A 14,114-nucleotide genomic window follows, 5' to 3' on the forward strand; every position below is an offset into this window, starting at 1 on the left:
AGAAAGGCATTGTGATAAGCGTATCCCCGGTATAGTCAGGGGTTAATGGGAGTCGTCCCCGCCCCCCCAGTATACGGCCAGAACCATGGACCCGGTACTTGTGGTTCGGACTGTCTCCAACCAGCCATAATGTTGTGAGAGTGAAATTATGTCTAAGTCCAGCTTTGGTACATTAGAAGCAACTCTGAAACTTAACCTAAGCGTTTTTCGAAGCTGCTTTTTGGCTAACTTCTTATAGGAAGGTCTAGGAGCTCTGAAAATGAACGTGCGCGTCTTTCACTCTTCCAGAGGGACTTAGAAGAATTTTGTGATATTTTTTATTAAAATGGTGTATAAGGGTATATATATAAATATATTTTATGCACTGTATATGAGCTGGCGATTTCTAAGTCTGTGGTTCCGAGAGGGGGTAACCAGGCTCACTAATAAAGGTCAAGCCACTTGGCTGCCAGAATGCCCTGCTTCAGCACAGACCAGAAAGTCATTGTGATAAGCGTATCCCCGGTATAGTTAGGGGTTAATGGGAGTCGTCCCCGTCCCCCCAGTATACGGCCAGAACCATGGACCCGGTACTTGTGGTTCGGACTGTCTCCAACCAGCCATAATGTTGTGAGAGTGAAATTATGCCTAAGTCCAGCTTTGGTACATTAGAAGCAACTCTGAAACTTAACCTAAGCGTTTTTCGAAGCTACTTTTTGGCTAACTTCTTATAGGAAGGTCTAGGAGCTCTGAAAATGAACGTGCGCGTCTTTCACTCTTCCCGAGGGACTTAGAAGAATTTTGTGATATTTTTTATTAAAATGGTGTATAAGGGTATATATATAAATATATTTTATGCACTGTATATGAGCTGGCGATTTCTAAGTCTGTGGTTCCGAGAGGGGGTAACCAGGCTAACTAATAAAGGTCAAGCCACTTGGCTGCCAGAATGCCCTGCTTCAGCACAGACCAGAAAGGCATTGTGATAAGCGTATCCCCGGTATAGTCAGGGGTTAATGGGAGTCGTCCCCGCCCCCCCAGTATACGGCCAGAACCATGGACCCGGTACTTGTGGTTCGGACTGTCTCCAACCAGCCATAATGTTGTGAGAGTGAAATTATGTCTAAGTCCAGCTTTGGTACATTAGAAGCAACTCTGAAACTTAACCTAAGCGTTTTTCGAAGCTGCTTTTTGGCTAACTTCTTATAGGAAGGTCTAGGAGCTCTGAAAATGAACGTGCGCGTCTTTCACTCTTCCAGAGGGACTTAGAAGAATTTTGTGATATTTTTTATTAAAATGGTGTATAAGGGTATATATATAAATATATTTTATGCACTGTATATGAGCTGGCGATTTCTAAGTCTGTGGTTCCGAGAGGGGGTAACCAGGCTCACTAATAAAGGTCAAGCCACTTGGCTGCCAGAATGCCCTGCTTCAGCACAGACCAGAAAGTCATTGTGATAAGCGTATCCCCGGTATAGTTAGGGGTTAATGGGAGTCGTCCCCGTCCCCCCAGTATACGGCCAGAACCATGGACCCGGTACTTGTGGTTCGGACTGTCTCCAACCAGCCATAATGTTGTGAGAGTGAAATTATGTCTAAGTCCAGCTTTGGTACATTAGAAGCAACTCTGAAACTTAACCTAAGCGTTTTTCGAAGCTGCTTTTTGGCTAACTTCTTATAGGAAGGTCTAGGAGCTCTGAAAATGAACGTGCGCGTCTTTCACTCTTCCAGAGGGACTTAGAAGAATTTTGTGATATTTTTTATTAAAATGGTGTATAAGGGTATATATATAAATATATTTTATGCACTGTATATGAGCTGGCGATTTCTAAGTCTGTGGTTCCGAGAGGGGGTAACCAGGCTCACTAATAAAGGTCAAGCCACTTGGCTGCCAGAATGCCCTGCTTCAGCACAGACCAGAAAGTCATTGTGATAAGCGTATCCCCGGTATAGTTAGGGGTTAATGGGAGTCGTCCCCGTCCCCCCAGTATACGGCCAGAACCATGGACCCGGTACTTGTGGTTCGGACTGTCTCCAACCAGCCATAATGTTGTGAGAGTGAAATTATGTCTAAGTCCAGCTTTGGTACATTAGAAGCAACTCTGAAACTTAACCTAAGCGTTTTTCGAAGCTTCTTTTTGGCTAACTTCTTATAGGAAGGTCTAGGAGCTCTGAAAATGAACGTGCGCGTCTTTAACTCTTCCCGAGGGACTTAGAAGAATTTTGTGATATTTTTTATTAAAATGGTGTATAAGGGTATATATATAAATATATTTTATGCACTGTATATGAGCTGGCGATTTCTAAGTCTGTGGTTCCGAGAGGGGGTAACCAGGCTAACTAATAAAGGTCAAGCCACTTGGCTGCCAGAATACCCTGCTTCAGCACAGACCAGAAAGGCATTGTGATAAGCGTATCCCCGGTATAGTCAGTGGTTAATGGGAGTCGTCCCCGCCCCCCCATTATACGGCCAGAACCATGGACCCGGTACTTGTGGTTCGGACTGTCTCCAACCAGCCATAATGTTGTGAGAGTGAAATTATGTCTAAGTCCAGCTTTGGTACATTAGAAGCAACTCTGAAACTTAACCTAAGCGTTTTTCGAAGCTGCTTTTTGGCTAACTTCTTATAGGAAGGTCTAGGAGCTCTGAAAATGAACATGCGCGTCTTTCACTCTTCCAGAGGGACTTAGAAGAATTTTGTGATATTTTTTATTAAAATGGTGTATAAGGGTATATATATAAATATATTTTATGCACTGTATATGAGCTGGCGATTTCTAAGTCTGTGGTTCCGAGAGGGGGTAACCAGGCTCACTAATAAAGGTCAAGCCACTTGGCTGCCAGAATGCCCTGCTTCAGCACAGACCAGAAAGGCATTGTGATAAGCGTATCCCCGGTATAGTCAGGGGTTAATGGGAGTCGTCCTCATCCCCCCAGTATACGGCCAGAACCATGGACCCGGTACTTGTGGTTCGGACTGTCTCCAACCAGCCATAATGTTGTGAGAGTGAAATTATGTCTAAGTCCAGCTTTGGTACATTAGAAGCAACTCTGAAACTTAACCTAAGCGTTTTTCGAAGCTACTTTTTGGCTAACTTCTTATAGGAAGGTTTAGGAGTTCTGAAAATGAACGTGCGCGTCTTTCACTCTTCCCGAGGGACTTAGAAGAATTTTGTGATATTTTTTATTAAAATGGTGTATAAGGGTATATATATAAATATATTTTATGCACTGTATATGAGCTGGCGATTTCTAAGTCTGTGGTTCCGAGAGGGGGTAACCAGGCTAACTAATAAAGGTCAAGCCACTTGGCTGCCAGAATGCCCTGCTTCAGCACAGACCAGAAAGGCATTGTGATAAGCGTATCCCCGGTATAGTCAGGGGTTAATGGGAGTCGTCCCCGCCCCCCCAGTATACGGCCAGAACCATGGACCCGGTACTTGTGGTTCGGACTGTCTCCAACCAGCCATAATGTTGTGAGAGTGAAATTATGTCTAAGTCCAGCTTTGGTACATTAGAAGCAACTCTGAAACTTAACCTAAGCGTTTTTCGAAGCTGCTTTTTGGCTAACTTCTTATAGGAAGGTCTAGGAGCTCTGAAAATGAACGTGCGCGTCTTTCACTCTTCCAGAGGGACTTAGAAGAATTTTGTGATATTTTTTATTAAAATGGTGTATAAGGGTATATATATAAATATATTTTATGCACTGTATATGAGCTGGCGATTTCTAAGTCTGTGGTTCCGAGAGGGGGTAACCAGGCTCACTAATAAAGGTCAAGCCACTTGGCTGCCAGAATGCCCTGCTTCAGCACAGACCAGAAAGTCATTGTGATAAGCGTATCCCCGGTATAGTTAGGGGTTAATGGGAGTCGTCCCCGTCCCCCCAGTATACGGCCAGAACCATGGACCCGGTACTTGTGGTTCGGACTGTCTCCAACCAGCCATAATGTTGTGAGAGTGAAATTATGTCTAAGTCCAGCTTTGGTACATTAGAAGCAACTCTGAAACTTAACCTAAGCGTTTTTCGAAGCTACTTTTTGGCTAACTTCTTATAGGAAGGTCTAGGAGCTCTGAAAATGAACGTGCGCGTCTTTCACTCTTCCCGAGGGACTTAGAAGAATTTTGTGATATTTTTTATTAAAATGGTGTATAAGGGTATATATATAAATATATTTTATGCACTGTATATGAGCTGGCGATTTCTAAGTCTGTGGTTCCGAGAGGGGGTAACCAGGCTCACTAATAAAGGTCAAGCCACTTGGCTGCCAGAATGCCCTGCTTCAGCACAGACCAGAAAGGCATTGTGATAAGCGTATCCCCGGTATAGTCAGGGGTTAATGGGAGTCGTCCCCGTCCCCCCAGTATACGGCCAGAACCATGGACCCGGTACTTGTGGTTCGGACTGTCTCCAACCAGCCATAATGTTGTGAGAGTGAAATTATGTCTAAGTCCAGCTTTGGTACATTAGAAGCAACTCTGAAACTTAACCTAAGCGTTTTTCGAAGCTACTTTTTGGCTAACTTCTTATAGGAAGGTCTAGGAGCTCTGAAAATGAACGTGCGCGTCTTTCACTCTTCCCGAGGGACTTAGAAGAATTTTGTGATATTTTTTATTAAAATGGTGTATAAGGGTATATATATAAATATATTTTATGCACTGTATATGAGCTGGCGATTTCTAAATCTGTGGTTCCGAGAGGGGGTAACCAGGCTAACTAATAAAGGTCAAGCCACTTGGCTGCCAGAATACCCTGCTTCAGCACAGACCAGAAAGGCATTGTGATAAGCGTATCCCCGGTATAGTCAGGGGTTAATGGGAGTCGTCCCCGCCCCCCCATTATACGGCCAGAACCATGGACCCGGAACTTGTGGTTCGGACTGTCTCCAACCAGCCATAATGTTGTGAGAGTGAAATTATGTCTAAGTCCAGCTTTGGTACATTAGAAGCAACTCTGAAACTTAACCTAAGCGTTTTTCGAAGCTACTTTTTGGCTAACTTCTTATAGGAAGGTCTAAGAGCTCTGAAAATGAACGTGCGCGTCTTTCACTCTTCCAGAGGGACTTAGAAGAATTTTGTGATATTTTTTATTAAAATGGTGTATAAGGTTATATATATAAATATATTTTATGCACTGTATATGAGCTGGCGATTTCTAAGTCTGTGGTTCCGAGAGGGGGTAACCAGGCTCACTAATAAAGGTCAAGCCACTTGGCTGCCAGAATGCCCTGCTTCAGCACAGACCAGAAAGGCATTGTGATAAGCGTATCCCCGGTATAGTCAGGGGTTAATTGGAGTCGTCCCCGTCCCCCCAGTATACGGCCAGAACCATGGACCCGGTACTTGTGGTTCAGACTGTCTCCAACCAGCCATAATGTTGTGAGAGTGAAATTATGTCTAAGTCCAGCTTTGGTACATTAGAAGCAACTCTGAAACTTAACCTAAGCGTTTTTCGAAGCTACTTTTTGGCTAACTTCTTATAGGAAGGTCTAAGAGCTCTGAAAATGAACGTGCGCGTCTTTCACTCTTCCAGAGGGACTTAGAAGAATTTTGTGATATTTTTTATTAAAATGGTGTATAAGGTTATATATATAAATATATTTTATGCACTGTATATGAGCTGGCGATTTCTAAGTCTGTGGTTCCGAGAGGGGGTAACCAGGCTCACTAATAAAGGTCAAGCCACTTGGCTGCCAGAATGCCCTGCTTCAGCACAGACCAGAAAGGCATTGTGATAAGCGTATCCCCGGTATAGTCAGGGGTTAATGGGAGTCGTCCCCGTCCCTCCAGTATACAGCCAGAACCATGGACCCGGTACTTGTGGTTCGGACTGTCTCCAACCAGCCATAATGTTGTGAGAGTGAAATTATGTCTAAGTCCAGCTTTGGTACTTTAGAAGCAACTCTGAAACTTAACCTAAGCGTTTTTCGAAGCTGCTTTTTGGCTAACTTCTTATAGGAAGGTCTAGGAGCTCTGAAAATGAACGTGCGCGTCTTTCACTCTTCCAGAGGGACTTAGAAGAATTTTGTGATATTTTTTATTAAAATGGTGTATAAGGGTATATATATAAATATATTTTATGCACTGTATATGAGCTGGCGATTTCTAAGTCTGTGGTTCCGAGAGGGGGTAAACAGGCTCACTAATAAAGGTCAAGCCACTTGGCTGCCAGAATGCCCTGCTTCAGCACAGACCAGAAAGTCATTGTGATAAGCGTATCCCCGGTATAGTTAGGGGTTAATGGGAGTCGTCCCCGTCCCCCCAGTATACGGCCAGAACCATGGACCCGGTACTTGTGGTTCGGACTGTCTCCAACCAGCCATAATGTTGTGAGAGTGAAATTATGTCTAAGTCCAGCTTTGGTACATTAGAAGCAACTCTGAAACTTAACCTAAGCGTTTTTCGAAGCTACTTTTTGGCTAACTTCTTATAGGAAGGTCTAGCAGCTCTGAAAATGAACGTGCGCGTCTTTCACTTTTCCCGAGGGACTTAGAAGAATTTTGTGATATTTTTTATTAAAATGGTGTATAAGGGTATATATATAAATATATTTTATGCACTGTATATGAGCTGGCGATTTCTAAATCTGTGGTTCCGAGAGGGGGTAACCAGGCTAACTAATAAAGGTCAAGCCACTTGGCTGCCAGAATACCCTGCTTCAGCACAGACCAGAAAGGCATTGTGATAAGCGTATCCCCGGTATAGTCAGGGGTTAATGGGAGTCGTCCCCGCCCCCCCATTATACGGCCAGAACCATGGACCCGGTACTTGTGGTTCGGACTGTCTCCAACCAGCCATAATGTTGTGAGAGTGAAATTATGTCTAAGTCCAGCTTTGGTACATTAGAAGCAACTCTGAAACTTAACCTAAGCGTTTTTCGAAGCTACTTTTTGGCTAACTTCTTATAGGAAGGTCTAAGAGCTCTGAAAATGAACGTGCGCGTCTTTCACTCTTCCAGAGGGACTTAGAAGAATTTTGTGATATTTTTTATTAAAATGGTGTATAAGGTTATATATATAAATATATTTTATGCACTGTATATGAGCTGGCGATTTCTAAGTCTGTGGTTCCGAGAGGGGGTAACCAGGCTCACTAATAAAGGTCAAGCCACTTGGCTGCCAGAATGCCCTGCTTCAGCACAGACCAGAAAGGCATTGTGATAAGCGTATCCCCGGTATAGTCAGGGGTTAATTGGAGTCGTCCCCGTCCCCCCAGTATACGGCCAGAACCATGGACCCGGTACTTGTGGTTCAGACTGTCTCCAACCAGCCATAATGTTGTGAGAGTGAAATTATGTCTAAGTCCAGCTTTGGTACATTAGAAGCAACTCTGAAACTTAACCTAAGCGTTTTTCGAAGCTACTTTTTGGCTAACTTCTTATAGGAAGGTCTAGGAGCTTTCAAAATGAACGTGCGCGTCTTTCACTCTTCCCGAGGGACTTAGAAGAATTTTGTGATATTTTTTATTAAAATGGTGTATAAGGGTATATATATAAATATATTTTATGCACTGTATATGAGCTGGCGATTTCTAAGTCTGTGGTTCCGAGAGGGGGTAACCAGGCTCACTAATAAAGGTCAAGCCACTTGGCTGCCAGAATGCCCTGCTTCAGCACAGACCAGAAAGGCATTGTGATAAGCGTATCCCCGGTATAGTCAGGGGTTAATGGGAGTCGTCCCCGTCCCTCCAGTATACGGCCAGAACCATGGACCCGGTACTTGTGGTTCGGACTGTCTCCAACCAGCCATAATGTTGTGAGAGTGAAATTATGTCTAAGTCCAGCTTTGGTACATTAGAAGCAACTCTGAAACTTAACCTAAGCGTTTTTCGAAGCTACTTTTTGGCTAACTTCTTATAGGAAGGTCTAGGAGCTCTGAAAATGAACGTGCGCGTCTTTCACTCTTCCCGAGGGACTTAGAAGAATTTTGTGATATTTTTTATTAAAATGGTGTATAAGGGTATATATATAAATATATTTTATGCACTGTATATGAGCTGGCGATTTCTAAGTCTGTGGTTCCGAGAGGGGGTAACCAGGCTCACTAATAAAGGTCAAGCCACTTGGCTGCCAGAATGCCCTGCTTCAGCACAGACCAGAAAGGCATTGTGATAAGCGTATCCCCGGTATAGTCAGGGGTTAATGGGAGTCGTCCCCGTCCCCCCAGTATACGGCCAGAACCATGGACCCGGTACTTGTGGTTCGGACTGTCTCCAACCAGCCATAATGTTGTGAGAGTGAAATTATGTCTAAGTCCAGCTTTGGTACATTAGAAGCAACTCTGAAACTTAACCTAAGCGTTTTTCGAAGCTACTTTTTGGCTAACTTCTTATAGGAAGGTCTAGGAGCTTTCAAAATGAACGTGCGCGTCTTTCACTCTTCCCGAGGGACTTAGAAGAATTTTGTGATATTTTTTATTAAAATGGTGTATAAGGGTATATATATAAATATATTTTATGCACTGTATATGAGCTGGCGATTTCTAAGTCTGTGGTTCCGAGAGGGGGTAACCAGGCTCACTAATAAAGGTCAAGCCACTTGGCTGCCAGAATGCCCTGCTTCAGCACAGACCAGAAAGGCATTGTGATAAGCGTATCCCCGGTATAGTCAGGGGTTAATGGGAGTCCCCCCAGTATACGGCCAGAACCATGGACCCGGTACTTGTGGTTCGGACTGTCTCCAACCAGCCATAATGTTGTGAGAGTGAAATTATGTCTAAGTCCAGCTTTGGTACATTAGAAGCAACTCCGAAACTTAACCTAAGCGTTTTTCGAAGCTACTTTTTGGCTAACTTCTTATAGGAAGGTCTAGGAGCTCTGAAAATGAACGTGCGCGTCTTTCACTCTTCCCGAGGGACTTAGAAGAATTTTGTGATATTTTTTATTAAAATGGTGTATAAGGGTATATATATAAATATATTTTATGCACTGTATATGAGCTGGCGATTTCTAAGTCTGTGGTTCCGAGAGGGGGTAACCAGGCTCACTAATAAAGGTCAAGCCACTTGGCTGCCAGAATGCCCTGCTTCAGCACAGACCAGAAAGGCATTGTGATAAGCGTATCCCCGGTATAGTCAGGGGTTAATGGGAGTCGTCCCCGTCCCCCCAGTATACGGCCAGAACCATGGACCCGGTACTTGTGGTTCGGACTGTCTCCAACCAGCCATAATGTTGTGAGAGTGAAATTATGTCTAAGTCCAGCTTTGGTACATTAGAAGCAACTCTGAAACTTAACCTAAGCGTTTTTCGAAGCTGCTTTTTGGCTAACTTCTTATAGGAAGGTCTAGGAGCTTTGAAAATGAACATGCGCGTCTTTCACTCTTCCAGAGGGACTTAGAAGAATTTTGTGATATTTTTTATTAAAATGGTGTATAAGGGTATATATATAAATATATTTTATGCACTGTATATGAGCTGGCGATTTCTAAGTCTGTGGTTCCGAGAGGGGGTAACCAGGCTCACTAATAAAGGTCAAGCCACTTGGCTGCCAGAATGCCCTGCTTCAGCACAGACCAGAAAGGCATTGTGATAAGCGTATCCCCGGTATAGTCAGGGGTTAATGGGAGTCGTCCCCGCCCCCCCAGTATACGGCCAGAACCATGGACCCGGTACTTGTGGTTCGGACTGTCTCCAACCAGCCATAATGTTGTGAGAGTGAAATTATGTCTAAGTCCAGCTTTGGTACATTAGAAGCAACTCTGAAACTTAACCTAAGCGTTTTTCGAAGCTACTTTTTGGCTAACTTCTTATAGGAAGGTCTAGGAGCTCTGAAAATGAACGTGCGCGTCTTTCACTCTTCCCGAGGGACTTAGAAGAATTTTGTGATATTTTTTATTAAAATGGTGTATAAGGGTATATATATAAATATATTTTATGCACTGTATATGAGCTGGCGATTTCTAAGTCTGTGGTTCCGAGAGGGGGTAACCAGGCTCACTAATAAAGGTCAAGCCACTTGGCTGCCAGAATGCCCTGCTTCAGCACAGACCAGAAAGGCATTGTGATAAGCGTATCCCCGGTATAGTCAGGGGTTAATGGGAGTCGTCCCCGTCCCCCCAGTATACGGCCAGAACCATGGACCCGGTACTTGTGGTTCGGACTGTCTCCAACCAGCCATAATGTTGTGAGAGTGAAATTATGTCTAAGTCCAGCTTTGGTACATTAGAAGCAACTCTGAAACTTAACCTAAGCGTTTTTCGAAGCTACTTTTGGCTAACTTCTTATAGGAAGGTCTAGGAGCTCTGAAAATGAACATGCGCGTCTTTCACTCTTCCAGAGGGACTTAGAAGAATTTTGTGATATTTTTTATTAAAATGGTGTATAAGGTTATATATATAAATATATTTTATGCACTGTATATGAGCTGGCGATTTCTAAGTCTGTGGTTCCGAGAGGGGGTAACCAGGCTCACTAATAAAGGTCAAGCCACTTGGCTGCCAGAATGCCCTGCTTCAGCACAGACCAGAAAGGCATTGTGATAAGCGTATCCCCGGTATAGTCAGGGGTTAATGGGAGTAGTCCCCGTCCCCCCAGTATACGGCCAGAACCATGGACCCGGTACTTGTGGTTCGGACTCTCTCCAACCAGCCATAATGTTGTGAGAGTGAAATTATGTCTAAGTCCAGCTTTGGTACATTAGAAGCAACTCTGAAACTTAACCTAAGCGTTTTTCGAAGCTACTTTTTGGCTAACTTCTTATAGGAAGGTCTAGGAGCTCTGAAAATGAACATGCGCGTCTTTCACTCTTCCAGAGGGACTTAGAAGAATTTTGTGATATTTTTTATTAAAATGGTGTATAAGGTTATATATATAAATATATTTTATGCACTGTATATGAGCTGGCGATTTCTAAGTCTGTGGTTCCGAGAGGGGGTAACCAGGCTCACTAATAAAGGTCAAGCCACTTGGCTGCCAGAATGCCCTGCTTCAGCACAGACCAGAAAGGCATTGTGATAAGCGTATCCCCGGTATAGTCAGGGGTTAATGGGAGTAGTCCCCGTCCCCCCAGTATACGGCCAGAACCATGGACCCGGTACTTGTGGTTCGGACTGTCTCCAACCAGCCATAATGTTGTGAGAGTGAAATTATGTCTAAGTCCAGCTTTGGTACATTAGAAGCAACTCTGAAACTTAACCTAAGCGTTTTTCGAAGCTACTTTTTGGCTAACTTCTTATAGGAAGGTTTAGGAGCTCTGAAAATGAACGTGCGCGTCTTTCACTCTTCCCGAGGGACTTAGAAGAATTTTGTGATATTTTTTATTAAAATGGTGTATAAGGGTATATATATAAATATATTTTATGCACTGTATATGAGCTGGCGATTTCTAAGTCTGTGGTTCCGAGAGGGGGTAACCAGGCTAACTAATAAAGGTCAAGCCACTTGGCTGCCAGAATGCCCTGCTTAAGCACAGACCAGAAAGGCATTGTGATAAGCGTATCCCCGGTATAGTCAGGGGTTAATGGGAGTCGTCCCCGCCCCCCCAGTATACGGCCAGAACCATGGACCCGGTACTTGTGGTTCGGACTGTCTCCAACCAGCCATAATGTTGTGAGAGTGAAATTATGTCTAAGTCCAGCTTTGGTACATTAGAAGCAACTCTGAAACTTAACCTAAGCATTTTTCGAAGCTGCTTTTTGGCTAACTTCTTATAGGAAGGTCTAGGAGCTCTGAAAATGAACGTGCGCGTCTTTCACTCTTCCAGAGGGACTTAGAAGAATTTTGTGATATTTTTTATTAAAATGGTGTATAAGGGTATATATATAAATATATTTTATGCACTGTATATGAGCTGGCGATTTCTAAGTCTGTGGTTCCGAGAGGGGGTAACCAGGCTCACTAATAAAGGTCAAGCCACTTGGCTGCCAGAATGCCCTGCTTCAGCACAGACCAGAAAGGCATTGTGATAAGCGTATCCCCGGTATAGTTAGGGGTTAATGGGAGTCGTCCCCGTCCCCCCAGTATACGGCCAGAACCATGGACCCGGTACTTGTGGTTCGGACTGTCTCCAACCAGCCATAATGTTGTGAGAGTGAAATTATGTCTAAGTCCAGCTTTGGTACATTAGAAGCAACTCTGAAACTTAACCTAAGCGTTTTTCGAAGCTACTTTTTGGCTAACTTCTTATAGGAAGGTCTAGGAGCTCTGAAAATGAACGTGCGCGTCTTTCACTCTTCCTGAGGGACTTAGAAGAATTTTGTGATATTTTTTATTAAAATGGTGTATAAGGGTATATATATAAATATATTTTATGCACTGTATATGAGCTGGCGATTTCTAAGTCTGTGGTTCCGAGAGGGGGTAACCAGGCTCACTAATAAAGGTCAAGCCACTTGGCTGCCAGAATGCCCTGCTTCAGCACAGACCAGAAAGGCATTGTGATAAGCGTATCCCCGGTATAGTCAGGGGTTAATGGGAGTCGTCCCCATCCCCCCAGTATACGGCCAGAACCATGGACCCGGTACTTGTGGTTCGGACTGTCTCCAACCAGCCATAATGTTGTGAGAGTGAAATTATGTCTAAGTCCAGCTTTGGTACATTAGAAGCAACTCTGAAACTTAACCTAAGCGTTTTTCGAAGCTACTTTTTGGCTAACTTCTTATAGGAAGGTTTAGGAGCTCTGAAAATGAACGTGCGCGTCTTTCACTCTTCCCGAGGGACTTAGAAGAATTTTGTGATATTTTTTATTAAAATGGTGTATAAGGGTATATATATAAATATATTTTATGCACTGTATATGAGCTGGCGATTTCTAAGTCTGTGGTTCCGAGAGGGGGTAACCAGGCTAACTAATAAAGGTCAAGCCACTTGGCTGCCAGAATGCCCTGCTTCAGCACAGACCAGAAAGGCATTGTGATAAGCGTATCCCCGGTATAGTCAGGGGTTAATGGGAGTCGTCCCCGCCCCCCCAGTATACGGCCAGAACCATGGACCCGGTACTTGTGGTTCGGACTGTCTCCAACCAGCCATAATGTTGTGAGAGTGAAATTATGTCTAAGTCCAGCTTTGGTACATTAGAAGCAACTCTGAAACTTAACCTAAGCGTTTTTCGAAGCTGCTTTTTGGCTAACTTCTTATAGGAAGGTCTAGGAGCTCTGAAAATGAACGTGCGCGTCTTTCACTCTTCCAGAGGGACTTAGAAGAATTTTGTGATATTTTTTATTAAAATGGTGTATAAGGGTATATATATAAATATATTTTATGCACTGTATATGAGCTGGCGATTTCTAAGTCTGTGGTTCCGAGAGGGGGTAACCAGGCTCACTAATAAAGGTCAAGCCACTTGGCTGCCAGAATGCCCTGCTTCAGCACAGACCAGAAAGGCATTGTGATAAGCGTATCCCCGGTATAGTTAGGGGTTAATGGGAGTCGTCCCCGTCCCCCCAGTATACGGCCAGAACCATGGACCCGGTACTTGTGGTTCGGACTGTCTCCAACCAGCCATAATGTTGTGAGAGTGAAATTATGTCTAAGTCCAGCTTTGGTACATTAGAAGCAACTCTGAAACTTAACCTAAGCGTTTTTCGAAGCTACTTTTTGGCTAACTTCTTATAGGAAGGTTTAGGAGCTCTGAAAATGAACGTGCGCGTCTTTCACTCTTCCCGAGGGACTTAGAAGAATTTTGTGATATTTTTTATTAAAATGGTGTATAAGGGTATATATATAAATATATTTTATGCACTGTATATGAGCTGGCGATTTCTAAGTCTGTGGTTCCGAGAGGGGGTAACCAGGCTAACTAATAAAGGTCAAGCCACTTGGCTGCCAGAATGCCCTGCTTCAGCACAGACCAGAAAGGCATTGTGATAAGCGTATCCCCGGTATAGTCAGGGGTTAATGGGAGTCGTCCCCGCCCCCCCAGTATACGGCCAGAACCATGGACCCGGTACTTGTGGTTCGGACTGTCTCCAACCAGCCATAATGTTGTGAGAGTGAAATTATGTCTAAGTCCAGCTTTGGTACATTAGAAGCAACTCTGAAACTTAACCTAAGCGTTTTTCGAAGCTGCTTTTTGGCTAACTTCTTATAGGAAGGTCTAGGAGCTCTGAAAATGAATGTGCGCGTCTTTCACTCTTCCAGAGGGACTTAGAAGAATTTTGTGATATTTTTTATTAAAATGGTGTATAAGGGTATATATATA

This window comes from Ascaphus truei, chromosome 5, assembly GCF_040206685.1.
Source record: "Ascaphus truei isolate aAscTru1 chromosome 5, aAscTru1.hap1, whole genome shotgun sequence".
Lineage (NCBI taxonomy): Eukaryota > Metazoa > Chordata > Amphibia > Anura > Ascaphidae > Ascaphus > Ascaphus truei.